Source organism: Thermobia domestica, chromosome 4 (genome assembly GCF_964235325.1).
Source record: "Thermobia domestica chromosome 4, izTheDome1.hap1.1, whole genome shotgun sequence".
Lineage (NCBI taxonomy): Eukaryota > Metazoa > Arthropoda > Insecta > Zygentoma > Lepismatidae > Thermobia > Thermobia domestica.
The window spans coordinates 329,555,635-329,573,997 of record NC_137457.1 but is presented as its reverse complement, the minus strand read 5'-3'; the positions used below and the strand labels follow the sequence as shown (position 1 = coordinate 329,573,997).

Sequence of the window (18,363 nt, the reverse complement as noted above, 5' to 3'; positions counted from 1 at the left end):
ACGTACGCTTTGACGGATATATAAAAAACATAAGTTTAACTTTTGCGCTAGAAGCTAGAGTACTAAGTTCTTAGAAATGAAACACGGATGACAAACTGAAATGATCCCGAGAAAAAAAATGTCGATAACTCAAAAGTTAAAAAAAAGTTAAATGGCCTCTAAAATTGCCCTCAAATACTACATTCTTCGTGTTAGCTTTAATTCGCAAAACACGTGCTCCATCCATCTTGATGGTGAATTTTAGAGCGAAATATGGCATTCAGGTCATGGAATTCTTATCTAACTATAGAATATACTATAAGAAAGCTATTTAGATAGAAAAATCATGAAAATGAAAAAAGCCAAAATTTCCAAAATTCTCGTTTTTTCCCCTAAAAAGCCGGCTTTTTATGTGAAAAAAACCATCGATTCAAAAAAGCCGGCTTTTTTGCATCTCTAAATCAGAGCTCCAGTATTCAACCTCATTTGTTCTGGCCTGGTGTGACTCCTCGTGGCAGAAAAGAACAATTATCATTTGAGGTCTGCTAATGCAAGTGAGCAAAGTGCGCATTTTGTTAATAAAAAAATAAGGAAGAAGCTTTACTTCAAAGTTAAGTTAAAATTATATTATTGTAAAATAGTACGAGTTATTGCTTTCTTCTATGCATGAATGTATCGTGGCTTATTAAAAATTCGTGGTTTATGATACAAAACAAGATATTGCGTAGAAATAAGGGGGGCTGACTACAAGTTGCATTTTTGATAACGTTTTCCGGTAGTCAGCCATTAGGGGCTGACTACTGGAAATGACTCTTCACTTCAATTTCCAATGGTCAGCCCCCCATTACTTTCAACGGACGACTACTGGATACATATACTCCAGTAGTCATCCACTTATCATTCATTCAATTTAAATGACACATGACATACAACTAAGACACTTAACTAATACGTAGATGACTTTTCTAAAGATTTAATGAAAAAGTAACTGTTATGATGTCACTAATTGCATCATACAAGTATAATACAGTTATAAAGTACGGGACAAAATTAAACGATCGAAAATTCCATTAAAACTTATGACGATGTTGGTCGTTTATTTTTGTCCCGTACTTTAATATCAGTCTGGTATTGTAACCATTTCAATTCTTGTATTTTTCTAGAACTGAGGGAAAAAAGGTTAAGGATTTATGGCTGGTCTGAATTATTTCTCTAAAATTTAAAAAGGACAGGTAATGAGTATTTATTTTACCCTAAGCATACGCCCTACATAAGCTTTGGGGGCCCGGGCGCCCCGGCCCTAGCAGGATCGACGCCCTTGACCCTGATCATAGCTTAGTCTTTTAATCTAAGGTAGCTATGAGGAAGTAAGGGTTATCCATATCTAATTGATTTATTTTTTTAAATTACTGTCGCGTTTCTGCACTTTTTAATTCCAAGGCTGCAATTGCTCTTCAACTATTATTATTATTATTATTATTATTATTATTATTATTATTATTATTATTATTATTATTATTATTATTATTATTATTATTATTATTATTATCTGTTCTTATCTGCTCTGTTCCTAGAGTTGCCTGATTGCCGAAAGAATACAGAATAATCATAAATATTAAATAAATATTCTAACTCACTGTGAGCGTGAGGAAAATATGTCTAACAGTTTAAGAACGCGTGATTTAGCGTTTCTTTCAACCAGTCCAAAGACATCTACTGGAATAGATTCAGTGTCAGATGTTTTTGCAATCAGGTGCGTTGAGGATACTCTATCCAAAGAGTCTTCTTATTCTACACTAATAAACACATATAAGGCTATTGTTCTGTCCGAAGAGGATCGATCTGCTATTAGTAGATACTTGCTAGTGAAATGCTCGATATCTTAGTCCTGGAACATACCAAATTTTAGCAATTGGCCGTCTAGAGCCTACAAATATATCTTCGATATCAGAAATAGACGTTACGTCTGACTCAAACCAGGAAAACAACATATCCGTTATGGCATCTTGTACTGAAGTGACGCAAGGTGAAAGGTCTGCTTCTGTTTCTACAGTCAGTAGAGCCAGAAATAACTCCATATGATCTCAGAAGAAATTCAAAGAAAACCTTCGTAAAATACTTCCATATCATCTGGCTTTGATTAGCACCTTTTCTGGCTAGCTCCAATCAAAAACAAAACTACCAAACATGTGCCCAGAGAAAAAGTTCAAAGTGCAGTATCCTCCCAAGCATGGAGAAATTATCAGATGGTAAAGAATGAAAAGAAAAGAAAACTAGAAGAGGAATGTCTAAAATGAAAAAGGGAGAGAATACAAAAGAAAGGAAAAATTTCAAGTCAAACAAAAAGAATAGGACTGTCAAGCCAAGTAGCACTAGTAGTTAAAAAGACGAGACGCAAGAAGTTGTTGAAATGCCGTCTAAGGCCTGAAGAAGAATTCATAAGTGATATTGAGAACGATACACTTAAATATATTGGGTGTCACTTTTGTGATCACCGGTACCACTTAAAATGCACGTGCCTCAGTGAATTATCGTACGAGGAACCTGCTAAACAAGTGCTTATGTGTCCTGAATGTGCTTAATGAACTTCATATTAAAGGGTTAATGTCATAGCTAAATATAAATATCAATGTAAATATAAATGTAAATATAAATAGGCCTATATATTAGTTTTAAATAGGCTAGTCTAGGCCGAGGCACATTTTTCTTAGTTTATGGTAAATATCATACAAGAAGTCTTTTTTCCTGTATCGCAATATATTTTTCACCAGGCCTGCTTCTAGCCACAGAGGTTTGGGGGGCATAGATATGTTAGGGGGGGCAAGTCATTAAAAATCTCTTACACATATCTAAATTGTGTTTTTTGTGTTGAGGTCTGGAGGGGCCACGAAAAGTTTAGGAGGGCCAGGCCCCCTAGCTCCCTCTAGTTGCGGGCCTGTTCTCCACGTAGTTTTTCTTTGTAGGAACTCTGAGTGCAATATATTTGTCCCTTAATTTGCTACTGAGGAATTGATCTCTAAAATTCCATTAAAAAAGTCAATTCTATAGTGTGGCTGAGTACTGGTTAAAGTAATGGCTGATCTTTGGTTTTCATAGGCCGACTACTGTTTTTTTCAGGGTTTCTGGTATTTTCTTTTTCCTGTGTAATTATTTATAAAAGATTTCCTATGCGAGCTACACAAACGTAAAATTTAAACACTGTTCTTTCTAATGACATATGCAGTAAAAGTTATTAGTAAAAAATTATTTTTTTATACTTTAACAAAGTTGAAAATCTCCTTAAATGGTCGACTACTGGCACATTTACCCTATTACATGAGATGCAAACTATAGTTGCAATTTTTTGAAGGAATGTTGCCTAACTGGAAAGTAGAACTTTACATATTGTTTTGTATGTGAAACATATGTTTGTTTAGCTTTATTTGAAAGTGTTAATTTTGCCAAAAATATTGAACGTTGGAAAACCGCAATAGCATTTCTTTATACGGGCCAAAAAAAAGAGAGCTGATATTTCTAAAGGAAGCAATCGTAACAAAAATGGATAGGAGATAAACATAAATCGAAAATGTTATGTTGAAAACATTTTCATTGATTTTGTCTTCTGCCTCAGGCACTGACAAGGTCAGACAAATATTGTCTATTACGTTTAAAATTGCCTAAAGGAAAGTTGAACAGAATACCACAGATCTTATCACTCAGTAATCAGTTGTGAAGTGCTCCCTTGTAGTCAAACAACATATATCGAAATAACGTGTTTTCTGCCTCTTAGCAAATAAAAACTACGATCTTACTAGCTCTTGGAGTAACCAACTGCGCATGTCGTTTAATAGCTTCAACTAAAAGGGGTGCTCATTCAACGTGCAACTCGTGAAAAGGGTAGAAGTCAGAAATGGCTGAGAATAGAAAAGAGCGTGTATATAAAATTGAGGTGTTACGTTTAATGTTTAACAATACCTAGCATTTACCATGTTATCAACCGTGAAGTAGCGAATTTTGTGTCTAATATTTATATTATATTCAATTTAATGTGTCACGCTAGTAGCAAATTAAGCATAAATGCGAAAACATTGTTTACTTTCAGTTCTCAAGAGAATTTCTTTCCTGTCTTTCTATTATTTTGTCAATAGCTTACAAAACACTGGCATCAGACTTTTGCAATTATATTTTTTAACGTTTTTCCCATAAACTCCCCTGAAAATTTAACCTGAATCGACCCTTACCGGGGTTCGAACCCGAGACTACAAGAACCAAAAACACTCGCGCTAGCCACTAGACTTTTATTTTTATTCCACGTTAATTAGTAAGCCCACGTTTCATATAGCCTCGCTGTTGAAAGTGTTACGTGAATATAGACTAGACCAAAATTAATTATTGGTATCCATTTCAGGATCACTCAGTATTATGTTTTTAAGTGTTAGAGTGTTACAAAATCCAACACTTTTCAGTGCCTTATTAAACAACTTATTTTTTAAAAAAAAGTCTTGAATGTGTATTCACGGATACAATAAGAATAAAAATCACTATTAGAAACAAACATTTGCAGTAAAAGGAAAAGCAGAAACTATTTGTGTAATAAAAATGTATATCTTTGTCAAAATATTTGTGACTTGGTGTAATCTATATTCACGTAACATTCCTCCACTAAAAACATGCTACAGAGTGATCCTGAAATGAACACCAGTAAAAAATTTTGGTCTAGTCTATATTCACATAACAAAAGGAACAATAAACTAAAAATCAACTCAACACTACTTTTATACCACCAATAGCAGAAAGGGGCAGACGATACTATCCCGAAAAAATGCATTTATTCCTTTGACCCGCATTGCAAAGCATCGGACAATTTGCAACATCAATTACAAAAGCTTGAAGAGAAAGAATCTTTATGGACAATAAGTTTCTTACATACAATATTCAATTATAAAATGCCTACTACTTATCTTTCTTATTTAATTTATGGGGCGCGATGGTTCACTGGTAGAGCGCTTACCTTTGTTGCATGCGGTCTCTGGTTTTATTCCGTCCAAGTAAGCTTGTGGTGGACAACATTATGTCCGTGACTTTTCTCAAAGCATTTCCTTTTCCTTCCACTTTCTCATTCCACCAATTCTTATATCATTTTTCTTACTTTAATTATCTTCTCCCTTAGCCTAAAATAGCAGGATTCTAGAACATTGGTCCGTATACCAATTGAGTGGTGATGAAGAAAGCAATGAATCTTGTTAACCTGCCTTCACTCGCTATCGCTTGCTCGACATTACTATATGAATTGTGTATTGAGATTTGATAAAGAAAAGAACCAAACTGGTTACTAATCCAAATTCTCCTCTATGTGAGGACCAGCAATCTAGAACCTTCCAGCCTAAAGGGCGTAATAGTGGGATGTTAAATATTTCATTTCATTTTCTAATTTAATTTAGCTCTTCCACATAATATTTTATCTGATATAATAATAAAATATTATCAAGTGCTCGCAAAGCTGGGAGCGATCTCGGAATCTATCGTAATGTGCGGTAATTTTATTAAATATATTTCACTACTAGATCAGTTGTTGAATGTTTCATAATGCTATACTAAATTCCATAAACATTCAAGCGAAATAAGTAAAATTGATGGGATTGACAATTTAAACCGCACAGTATTGCAAAGCTGGCGGTGTAAATATTTACTCCAATACGCAAACTCTGTTTCAAATACAACCATTATTATACAGTTCATTTTCATAAACTTGTTCTTATAGCAACTATATCATTTCCTATTTAAATTCAATTTATAGATAATTTTGTGTTACATATCAGCTGATACTCATGCTATAAACTATACAATAAGTTAACATTCGATGTAAATAAATAAGAAATGTATAATGTTACAGATTCTGGAATTGCAATTTAATTCAATTTTAAACTGTATAAATTTTCTATATGATTGTTTCATTTACTTTATAAAAATCCAGATTATGATTTATACTAACTGTTTTAATTAACAATACAAGCTTATACAGGGTGCGGGGAAAGTCCCGGAACGGTCCAATATCTCGCGAAATATACAGATCAGCAAAACAAAAATAACAAGTGTTAAACAGTTTTGAAAAATCTATCCAATGATACCAAACGCAACCCTCCATTCCCACACGGGGGGTAACTTTAAAATTTTAAATGGAAATCCCCATATTTTGTTGCACATTTGGATTCTTCAGAATAAGTAACAGTGATTTGACCCAAAATTGAAAACAGTGCCTTCACGGATAGCACTTGAATCGACACATAAAAAATGGAGGCGGCAAATCTTTATGAAAATGTGGCCTCTCAGTGTCGAGCTCTGGGCCATGCGGTTAGCGTACGGGACTGTGGCATGAAAGGTCGTGAGTTCGCTTCCCACGCAGAGTAAAATTTTTATGTGATTTTTTTACCCACATAACGAATTCATACATTTTAACTTCCATAAAATAATGCATTTGTCCATATTTATTAATTTGCAAGAAAATACAAATGGTGACAAAAATGGCTTATTTTTGTTGTAAATAACCCTACTACTAAGAACTACTTCATAAAGCTACTTTGCAAAACAATTATCGATATTGTATTCCATGTAACTTCATCTTCGCACACACTCTTTTCAATTTTTGATCAAATCACTATCACTTTTTCTGGAGAATCCACATATGAAATAAGAAATAGGGGTTCCCATTTAAAATTTTAAAGTCCCCAAGGAGGTAGGGATAGGTGATTGTGTTTTCTATCATTGGATAGCTTCTTTAAAACTATTTAACATGTGTTATTTTTGTTTTGCTGATATTTATACTTCGCGAGATATTGGACCGTTCCGGGAATTTTTCCGCACCCTGTATACAGTATTTTATCTCTCTTTCGCACTCTCACTCTATATTACAACTGAGTGTTGCAATAGGTATCAAGAACATGAATAATTTTCATTTTTGACGTATGGTTTAAGGTTGGTATTCAGATCACAAATCTGTTCTCATTATAACGGATGTGGTATTAACGTTAATAAGGATCGTTAACGTTCCACATTTTAGTGTCTTCGTATATAGCCTAATTGATGAACATAGTGAATAAATGTGACTGAGCTTTGAAAAGTGATTGTTCATTTGGTCTTGTGTTTTTAGGCACTTCAAACTAGACATTTATATTTTAAAAAAATATTTCACTATATTGAAAAAAAAAGCGTTCCGCACTTAGGCTCGAACTGCCACCCTTCGGTTCTAGGATTTCAACAGCATTGCTAAACCCGCTTGGCCACGCAGGCATGTTACAAAATAACGCGTTCTGATATTAGAAATAGACTCGCTCCAAGCGCAGGTTTACACTTGGAGTTTTAAATAGCCATTTTCTGTTTTTTTTCAGTAATTTCAACTGAAGATATTGATTGATTTCCCATATTGGAACTTCACGTGAAGTGTGAATTGTATGTTCATCTCAAAAATACATTATTTTCTGTTCCTTCAATGTTACGTATTTGTGAGTGCTCCTAATACCTGTGCACTGTATGGAGTGAATTTCCCTCGGGATATTCTTCGCGTAATTATCTGACAGACTAAAGTTTCATAACAATCACAGTTTTTTGCTTATAATTTTCTTATTTTGCTTTATTTTTTCACAAAAATCATAAATAATTATTCATTACTACACTGCTTTGTTAAGGAAAGCACAAAGAAGCGATAATATATTAAGAAAACTGAGTTATTAATGAAAATGTGGAAGTTACAGTATATGCGAACTTTTTTTTGCGGATGACGATACAAACCACGATACAGCAGGTGTTAGGTTTCCTTTTCTTTTGTTTTTCAGAACAAAAAGGAAAAAAAAAGTGCAGCCAGTGGCAAGGATATGTGAAGGTTGTTGAAGCTTAACCAACATGGAAGGAAAGGAAAGTACGGGAACTACCATCATGTATCCATAGAAGTTTTGCTTTTGTAATTCTAACCTGACAAAATCATTACCACCATTCAAGTGAGCTTACACCATTGGATTTACTCAACATCTGGCGGGTTCAGTGCACAAGCGAATCAGCTCCAGTTTCGTCATTCTGGGTATATTTCTCTGTCTTAAGTTTCTTTCAGAACTTAAAAGATTCACGTCCAAATATTGTAAATAACTTGTATAATGTAAAAAAAAAAAAAAAAAAAAAAAAAAAAAGTCGACCTTTGGTTATTTTGGACATATTTCATCTTTAAGAGGCCTCATCACTGCGAAATTAAAATACCGCTAATTTTACAGTAATTATGTGATATCTTCAAATAGATAAAAGATAATCGAAAAATGGAACAAGACCTCCCTAGACAATATTATTTTGCGTGAGATACCGTTATATCAAGACTCATTTATCGGCTTTCAATTTCCAGCCATTTAGAAAATCGGCATTTATTTTCGCGTTTCTAAATAACTACATACGGAAAGCTACTAGGTGACTCTTGATAATGGTACCTCATGCATAATAACATCGTCTAGGGAGGTCTTGATCCACTTTTCGATTATCTTTTATCTATTTGAAGATATCACATAATTATTGTAAAATTAGCGGTATTTTAATTTCGCAGTGATAAGGACTCTTAAGGTTTCTATCTTAGGTTCTTTTCAGAGCTTAAATATTCATGTTCAAATATTGTAAATAACTTTTATAATGTAAAAAAAAAAAAAATCAAGTCCACTTTTAGTCATTTTGGGCATATTTCATCTTTAAGGTTTCTATTTGAAGTTCTTTTGAGAGTTTAAATGATTCACGTCCTGATATTGTAAATAATTCTTATAATGTAAAGAAGAAAACAGTGTTAGCTTTTCCATGAACTTAAGCGTACCGCACCAATTTTGTTTCTCTTTTTCTCTCAACTTTTATAACTAAACATTCATTCCCTTGGTCTCGAATTCTGAACAGCCTATTCGTCTGTCTGTCTATCTGTTTCACGATAACTTAGCAATACTTATACCAACTTGCTAAGTGGCTTCATTTAACCCTTCGAAACAACCCCAATTGTTTGGGAATACAATCCATCCCAAAACAGAAAAAGGGAGTACCGGTATGTATAATTCACTTTACTTTGCAAGTTGATACATTTACATACACAACAATTTTCCAGTATAAACTAGGTACAAACAATTCAATTTTGATTTTAAAAAGTCTATCAGGGCATTACAATCATCCGACGTGGTTGCGGATGAAATCGTGAACAACAAGAGTAATAGAGAATAAGGTTCCCAAGCTTCCTTATTTAATATTAGTAATAAATATTCCGCCATATCTTTCACCAAAATTACACGAAATTTTATGCGATATGGCGTACGTTTTCTTTGAGGCTTTCCAATGATCCCTACCGTACACCTGGGGTTAAGTCAGGTAAAAACGAAAGGGTAAATTTAAATCCCTTCCTCAGTTTGTATATTCAGCAACAACTTACATTTAAGTAGCGTGGCGGATATTTCTCTTGAGGTTCCACTATGATCCCTACTACATTATCAGCGATGAATAATCAGATGGGTTTATCCCCACACTTTAATTTGAAAAAAAAAAAAAAAAAAAAAAAACGTTGCACGATATAGATAGAATTTGGTTGAATATGGTATACGTTTTTCTGATGTTTCGCGTTCATACCCATCGCTTAGGTTTTTATTCAATCAAGAACGATAAAAAAGAATTTACCTCAACTTCTCGTTCCCACCAAGATTTAGAGAATATGCTGCACGGTAGTTTTCGGAATTAATTGAGGTTTTTCAAGGGTTTTCAGGTAATGTAAAATCCGATAGATCGTTCTCTTTGCTTCATTTAAACAAAGTGGAAACATTTTCTCACAGAAAAGATATATATATACCTTTATAACGAACATTCTACTACGGACGCATATTTTTTTTTCTAACGCTCATCTCACAGGTTGATACTTTTGGGATTAACATAGTTGGCAGTGTACTTAAAAACATAGTTTTGAACGTTTGATAGCACATTATCAAACCATACTGCATTCTTCAATATTTTAATTAGTAGCAACATGACCACTACTGCGCAAGGTGGCAAAAGTTTTGATTAGGCAAGTCTGACCCCTGAGGTCCTCCTTTAGTTCCGCCACTGTGGAGATATGTTTCATTTAACAACATTGTAAAATATAATCCTAATATTTCTCTATTTGATGGAGCAAAGAGATGCAAAAGGAAAAGAAATACATACGCGTGTAAAAATGAGTTTACGACACTGTAATTGCGCGTAAAGCCTGCAGTGTGTCTTTCAATATATACCGGTATATATATATATATATAACCTCACCTGAGGCAAGTCACGTGTATTCTTCTGGTATACTAAAGAAGCTGTGTGCAGGAATCTGTTCATCTGACACTTAGAATTTCCCACAATGCTTTTAGATTAAGAAAAAAAGAAACTTTCTAAGTATATCCCTCCATCCTAGCAATCCGTTTGAGGTTTCCAAATGACAATTTGATTAGTGTCTGCTTGAAAATTATTGGCGCATCAATGGTCCTTTTCTCTTATGGTAATCTTTTCTTCAAAATTAAGATTTCAGTTCGGTAGTCATTCGGGTTGTTTGTGGTCCTAATGTGTTGTGAAATCTCAACAGAGCAGGTCTCTCCCTGTCTACGTTGAATACTTCGCGGAACTGGAATACATTACCGGCAGTAGTAGGTGAATGACACTTTTACAAAATTAATGAACCATATGGTGGTTGAGTTATTAATGCCGATTAACAATGATTAATGGTATATTCAATGGGATGGGATTAATGGGATGTTCTACCACTTTGTTTACTAATAAGTGCAACTATTGACATATAAAAAACACACTATGTTACCCAGCGACAGAAATACGTTAGTTGTCACCCGGGGCAAGAACTCGCCTTAGGGAACTCTGACCTACAAAATCAAAACACTCCCCCAAATATTTGCCCAATTTTGCGCCCTCCCAATCCGGCGCAGCCCCGTTTGCCCCTTAGTTGCGTCACTGATGTGATCCTTTCTTTTTATTACTCACTCTCTGAACTTCACCAAGTGACGTTTGGTGTTAACTATGCTAAGGGCCAGCGTTTATGACTATTGAAGACAGAACTTCGAGCTCCCTTTAAACACTGTTAGCAAATGAGAGAGCTGCGGTGTTGCCACTTCTGTATAATATCTTCTATTACTTCTGTATAACATCTTGCTTCGTCACTTTTTACACTAGCAGAACTTCAATAACAATGGAATTCATTTTTCAAAATAATTTTGTTATTTATTCAATACCCTTGACAACATTAATGAATTGCGTCGACCAGAACTTCATTTTTGTTACATACTAGCAGCGTTCACCCCGCTTCGCTGCGGTCACCCCGGAACGCAATAAACTTTGTTACTTAGATAATTTTTACTTTTTCGCTTTCAAGTGATATGATAAAAACCATAGAAGATTGCAGTAAATGTTAACATTATATCGCCTGTCATTTATGTTAACCCGCCCCGCTTCGCTGCGGTCACCCCGGAACGCAATAAACTTTGTTACTTAGATAATTTTTACTTTTTCGCTTTCAAATTGCAGTAAATGTTAACATTATAGCGCCTGTCATTTATGTTAACCCGCCGAGTCACACGGTCATGCAGGTTGCATATAAATACGTTTATTTTTACCTATGATGAACTAATAACAAAGGATTTGTACGTATGGACACCTGAATGGTCAATTATCTCAAGACACTGGTAATTGAAAATTAAAGTGATATGATAAAAACCATCTAGGGTCCAAATCCTAATAACCCCCCAAAAATAAACGAAATTGGTTCAGCCGTATTAGCGTGATGAGCGGACAAAGGATTTGTACGTTCTCTTTTATATATATAGATTAATTTCTTGACAATCAATCTTTCCCCCTTTTCTTCCTCTTCAAAAACGAAAACTTTCAGTTTAACGTCCCATGATCATGCGCGTTAGGCTAAGCGAGACGATGATTAAGGCAAGGGAAAGATGATGGTAAAATTGGTGGAATGAGATGTGGGAGGAAACCGAAGTAGCCCAAGAAAACCCACAGACACTAAGCACCAGAGGCACACTCTTTACCATTGAGCCACCGTGCCCCACTCAACAAATGATTAATTTGAAGTACTAGTTTTTTTTTTTTTTAATCATTTGATTATCATCATCAAACGTACACTGATTGACTGACCATATTCTTTCGCTGGCTGTATTGCCAGAAAGTTTTGCTTTTCATGTTCCGTCAAAATAAGCATACTAAAGCAATATTGCATTTATATATATATATATATAGTTTATGTACAATAAATAAGCTCTATCTAATTTCTTGTTCATTAGACTAATGATTTGTTATAGGCCTATTATTAGAAGTCGGATTTGCAAGATTGTAATGTTAGTACATAATGTTTATCCGGAATTTCACACGCTAACTCCTGAAAAAAAGCGAATTTTGGAATTGTGTCTTTTGCAACAGATAGCTACAGCAATTATGTCGGGTCATTGCGTTAATGAGAGTGGATCCTTTAACATCTTAAAGGTAAAAGTGATTTACGTTTGTCCGTTACCTCGCATAGTAACTCTTGGAACGGAAGCAAACTTTTGAACTCTGTTCTTTTTGTCATAGTTAGCTAGAGCGACTACTTCGCCTGAGTTCCTTACGTATAATGTGATTTACGTAAATGAAAGCCATTTTTTAAAATTTGTCTTATCGCAACAGATACCTAGAGAAATTATCTCGGTCCTCATGCAGTCAAACCGTTAACTTCTTTACGGGTGACGGTGGTGTTAACAATGGCAATATATATATCGTGTTTAAAATACGAGTATCATATTTCCTAGCTTCTATGCAATTTGCACATTAGCAAAGAAATGTTGGTTGCCTATAATAAAAGGATATATAGCTTTTCTTATTGCAGTTATCTTAGCCATTAACAGTTAAAGTCAATCCGTTATCATCTTCATGAATAACGGTGAATATCCTTATTGTGTTTAAAATATACAAAATTCCCTAGCTTCTATGCAACCTGCACATTAGCAAAGAAATGTCGGTTGCCTATAATAAAAGGATATATAGCTTTTCTTATTGCAGTTATCTCGGCTGTTATTCGTTAACAGTCAACCCGTTACCATCATCACAGGTAACGGTGGTTATCCATATCCCATATTCTCCTATTGATACAAAGATGTGCAACTATAGATAGATATAGGTTACGCATCGCGCCATTAGATTGCGACAAACATTCTCCAATGGTTGACATCTACCGGACGAATTTGAAACTCTGGGTGGATCCTCTTTACTTTCTGTAACAGATTTTACCTTATTTTAATTTTAAATTCTGCTAGCGATCAAGTTATCACGATCGAACTATATTTTTCCTTATTCTAACAATCCAAGAAGAAAATGTATGTACGTACTTACCAAAGTATACACTGCAGACTGGTGAGTTTTGGAACACCCTTGCTACTTCAAAGTTAATGTTCAGCCAAAATGTTCCCCAGACCTCAAACCTTATGAAAAGTACTCACCTGCAAGAATAAAGAAAACAAATGTTACAAGCAGGAAAAAAATATTCAGAAGTTTCAATAGTAATTGGTAATATCCCAAGAGCAATTCACAGTTGTGGATCAGAGTACAATGCAGTAAAACCAATAATAATAGTAATTTGAAAGTGAGAAACGCACGCTTAAACTTTTCCATTCTCTTCTGTAAATTATTTTAATCAGAAATTATTTTACAAAGCTAATGCAACGATTTTAATTTGTATGCTGCACTGTTGATATTTTCTTTGCAATTTCCCTTTTATTTACGTTGTGGACTTAGATATGTGGATGTTGGTTAGACTGCTATAACATTCAGGTCTACAAATCTTTGCCAGTAAAAACGTAGAGGGTATTTCTAAATCTTTCCGATTCACGCTGTTGTTCTTGCTCAGGCTAAACTGGTTGGTGCTAAATCTGAGCTGTAAATTTTACAGAATCTCCTTGAAGCCACAATTTTTCTCACTACAGTCTTGGCAAAAACAACTGCGTGGGCTGGAGCACTGTCACGCAGGATGCGAGCTTAACCACAGTGTCTGATTTAAATGATTGCCTCTAACGAACTGACGCACTACTCAATTGAAATTGATACATTATTTCTTCCATAAATGGCACTAAATGTTATGAACGGCTTTTTACCAGTGCACTGGCGTGATATTTCAGTAGGCTTATTACCAGTGGAACGATATTTTAGTGAGGTGGGCACAAAAAACGGTTTTTCGCTTTCTCACCGAAACCGGTTTCGGTTTTCTCCAAAACCGGTTCGGTTTTCTCCGAAACTTGTTATCGGTTTTCTCCAAATCCGGTTCGATTTTTCACCTGATCCGATTTCGGTTTTTTTTTTTTTTTTTTTTTTTTTTTTTTTTTTTTTACAAAATTTGTTCTATTTTGACCAGAATGGTGTTTCGTTGTTCTCCGGAAACCGAATCCATTTCCACAGAAATAGTTTTGTGTGTTTTCGAAAATTTTTCACCGAACCAGTTTCGGTGAAAACCGAACCGGTTTTGGAGAAAACCGGTTTTCGGTTTTTATAAAAACCGGTTTTGCCCATCCCTAGTTATTACCAGTGGCGTAATACTTCAGTAAGCTTATCATCAGTGGCGCGATATTTGAATGTCAGGACGAAAACTTTTGGAAATCGTCTCGAAGCTCTTTATTTTTTTCCCTAAAATTATTATTAGGCCTCGGTCTTATCTACAAATCTTTTAACAATCAATCTATAATGAAGAAAGGTCTACATAGGGACAACATTACTTTGGTAAATAATAGAAATATTACATATGATATGACTCTTGCTGCTGAATCTGAACAGAATATGAATGAGAGGTTAGAAAACATCATGAAAACCTGTGAAGAACACCGAATAACAGTAAACATGATTGGCTATATAGAAGTTGTAATTAACTATGGTTCGCCCTTTCTATTGGAGAATGAAAGTCTTTTTTTTTAAAAAAAAAAAAAAAAAAAAAAAAGCCAAATTAATGCTAACTGAAACAAAGCGTTTCTATCGCCTATAGAAGTAAGAGAGAGATATTAAAAATATAACTTGTTTACGATACTTACGAGAACTATTAATGAAAAATGATTCGAAAATTAGGGGCCGCGGTGGCTCAGTGGTAGAGCGTTCACCTCTGGTGCTTAGGGTTCCGGGTTCGATCCCAGCCCCCGCCAAGTGAACTTTCTGGTGGACAAACACCGTGTGCGTGGGTTTTCTCGGGGTTCTCCCGTTTCCTCCCACTTTCTTCATTCCACCATTTCATTCATTTCTCATAATCACTGTCTCCTTTAGCCTAACCGACATAATCGTGGGACGTAAAACTCAAAGATTTCATTTTTTTCATTTCACTTTGATTCGAAAATTTATTTTGCTTTTCTTATGCAAGGACCGAGGTTATGAAGAATACCCTACTATTGACGAGGGCTCCGATTTGGTACCGAATTTTGTAACTAAGTAATTAAATTATAGTTTTTTCTTTATTAATGCAGATATATATACTGAAAAATCAACTATTCTCTGAGTCTGTTTAATGTTTTTTATTAAAATATATCAGTTTAAAAAATAAAATAACGTTAAATGTATGCCCATTTCTGATTAAGCTAATTCAGTTCTGAAATAAACTTACAGTTAGGATAAGTAACAAATGTTAAAAAGAAACATTACAGATTTCATAATATTTCTTCAGCTTGGAGGTTGTGCTTGTTCAGGTAGATACTGTTTCTTAGTGTCTGGTTTCAGTTTATTTAATTTTAATCTTAAATCGGGTTCATTATTCAATCTATTCCAGTACTTGAAAAATCACATTCACCAAAATAAGTAACAGACAAGACCAATGGAAATTTTATAGCTTTATCTGAGGTCATTGGATATGTATTTGCCTTTGCCAATCAGAAATATGTTAAATCCACGGAACGGAACGGAACGGAACGCATTTAACGGAGAAATTGCTTGGACTTCAGTTCGGATATATATATATATAAGCAAAGTAATGAAATGAAAATGAAATCTTTGAGTTTTACGTCCCACGGTTATGCCAGTGAGGCTAAAGGAGACGGTGATGATGAGTAATGAATGAAAATGGTGAAATGAAGAATGTGGGAGGAAACGGAAGAACCCCGAGAAAACCCACGCACACGGTGTTTGTCCACCACAAAGTTCACTTGGTGGGGGCTGGGATCGAACCCGGGACCCCAAGCACCAGAGGTGAACGCTCTACCACTGAGCCACCGCGGCCCTTCTAAGCAAAGTAATATTTTCGCACAACTTTACAGAAAAAGCGCGTATCACCTACCAGTGGTTTGCATACTATAGGTTAAGAAATAATGTCTTAGTATGAACGGATTGCTTTGTTAATTTCGCTTTACAACCTTATGAAAGACAGACTCTACTGATTTCACGATTAAGATATAGTTCCATATCTTACATAGCTTCGACACAGAATGGAAGTTAAACTCTGAATTAACTGAACAACTAAAATGACCGATTTACATGGGATCCAACTGTACGTCGGGATTTAGTTTATCGCAACTGACAAGTGCACAGATCACCATGCAAGACCATTTCGTACAGAATTTGCCCTTCCCCACCAATTATCTTGCCTTTACAACATATTGGGTTAAAGGTATTGAAATAGATTACAGTGAGTTAAATATTAACGACATGAACAATCGATAAATGTATTATTAAATGAAGAAGAATTTTCACAATATCCCCTCCTCCATCGCACTTGACTATAATAAAATAAAGTTATCAATGTGATGATTCAATTATAAAAGATTTTTTTTCTTCCTGAAGTATGCAATTACATTTAGAAAGTTACATGAAAATGCTATCAATACCTTTTCTATATACATTTTGCCTTATTACTTTCAATTCGCATGCAACGATTGTTAAGCAAAGTCAGTTCGCACGCATTTTGAAATTGATTCCTTCAGGGAAGTTATATCTCTGGTCTTTATTTATTTAATGCTGGACCGGAATGAAAATTACCAGAGGAACATTTTTCAATTTATTATTATTATTATTATTATTATTATTATTATTATTATTATTATTATTATTATTATTATTATTATTATTATTATTATTGAAATCAATTTCTTGTACTAGTGATAACTGTACTGAACAAAGGATTCAATAAACTTCGCAAAAATTCTGTAGCTATATTAGAATACTTTCCTGAGTTACCAATTTCTTGATTCGTTCGATGCAAGTTTTCATACGTTCTTGTTCTGAGTTTTACTTCCCTTGTAGTTCTTCTTCATATTTCGCTATAATTGATTCTTTAGGTAAAGATTCCACGTTCGTATCCTGAATCAGACTCTTATTTTCCTTGTAGTTCGTCTTCCTTACATTTCGTATCAATTGATGCTTTAGATGTAGGTTTCCATACGTTCCTATTCTGAGTCAGACTTTTACTTTCCTTGCGGACATAAGGCTCAACGTGGAATCCGAAGACATGAGCTCCAACTGGGAATCCAATCCGGATCTTCCTCGCTAAAGGCTCATATGCTATCCCATAGCCACGAAGGAGCTCACGAAATCCAGATTTGCTCACCGAGACCGAGATAGAGTCAATCATATCTTGATCGAGATGACACCGGGACAAAGATTTTCTACTCAAGACGAGATTACCACTAATTGTCGATTGCAACTCAGACGAAATTGAAACCACTACTTGTCGACTGAAAATCAGATGAAACTGACACCAATAATTGTCGACTGAAACCTAGATGGGATTGAGACCACTATTTGTCGGTCGAAACGCACTGTAGGCTCGTCTCATTTTACCCTTACTCTCTAACCAACAGCAGGCGACAATGACCATTCAGAAGGGATGTAACAAAACGTGTCAATCTAAAAGAAGTAGACACATTAATGTATGTATTTAAAATCTGAAAGTGTCCACTTGATAGAGATGCAAGGGCTCGGAAAAAAACCGGCTTTTTTGGAAAAAAACTCGGTTTTTTCTGCTTTGCTTTTTTGCTTCGGAAATTTTGGGCTTTTTTCAAAAGACTGCTTTAAATTGATAAAACAGACTTTGTATCGTTTCTCTATAACACAAAAAATCATTTAATTAGTGGTTGATGCTGATAATAATATAAAACATCGAAAATAAACTATGAATTTCGAAGAAATATTTCAAACAATTTTTCTTCAACATATTTACATTATGAATTCCACAGGATTAACCAATGTATATAATAAGAATTTTTTAACCTCCTATATACAAAAGTAAGCAGAGTTGGCAAGAACCGTGGTTGTTTTTGAAAATGCCAAAAACCCGTTTTTTGGAGGATGTTTAAACCAGGCTTTTTTGGTTTAAACCAGGCTTTTTTGACTTAGATTTTTTGCTTTATGTATTTATATTACATATTCACAGAAATAGCCTAA

At 34.6% G+C, this 18,363-nt stretch overlaps 1 protein-coding gene across 3 annotated transcripts in view; it reads right to left on the bottom strand.

Moving 5' to 3' along the window:
- LOC145684458 (autophagy-related protein 16-1-like) overlaps positions 1-18,363 on the bottom strand; it is a 483,875-nt gene that overhangs the window by 426,014 nt on the left and 39,498 nt on the right. The window contains exon 2 of one of the 3 annotated variants that reach the window (XM_081756871.1): positions 13,354-13,460. The exons of 1 other annotated variant lie outside the window; for it this stretch is intronic. The gene's annotated coding sequence lies outside the window, so the exon portion shown is untranslated. Of the gene's footprint in view, positions 1-13,353; positions 13,461-18,363 lie in introns of those variants that run through there. One more of the 3 variants, XM_081756873.1, reaches the window with a different exon arrangement.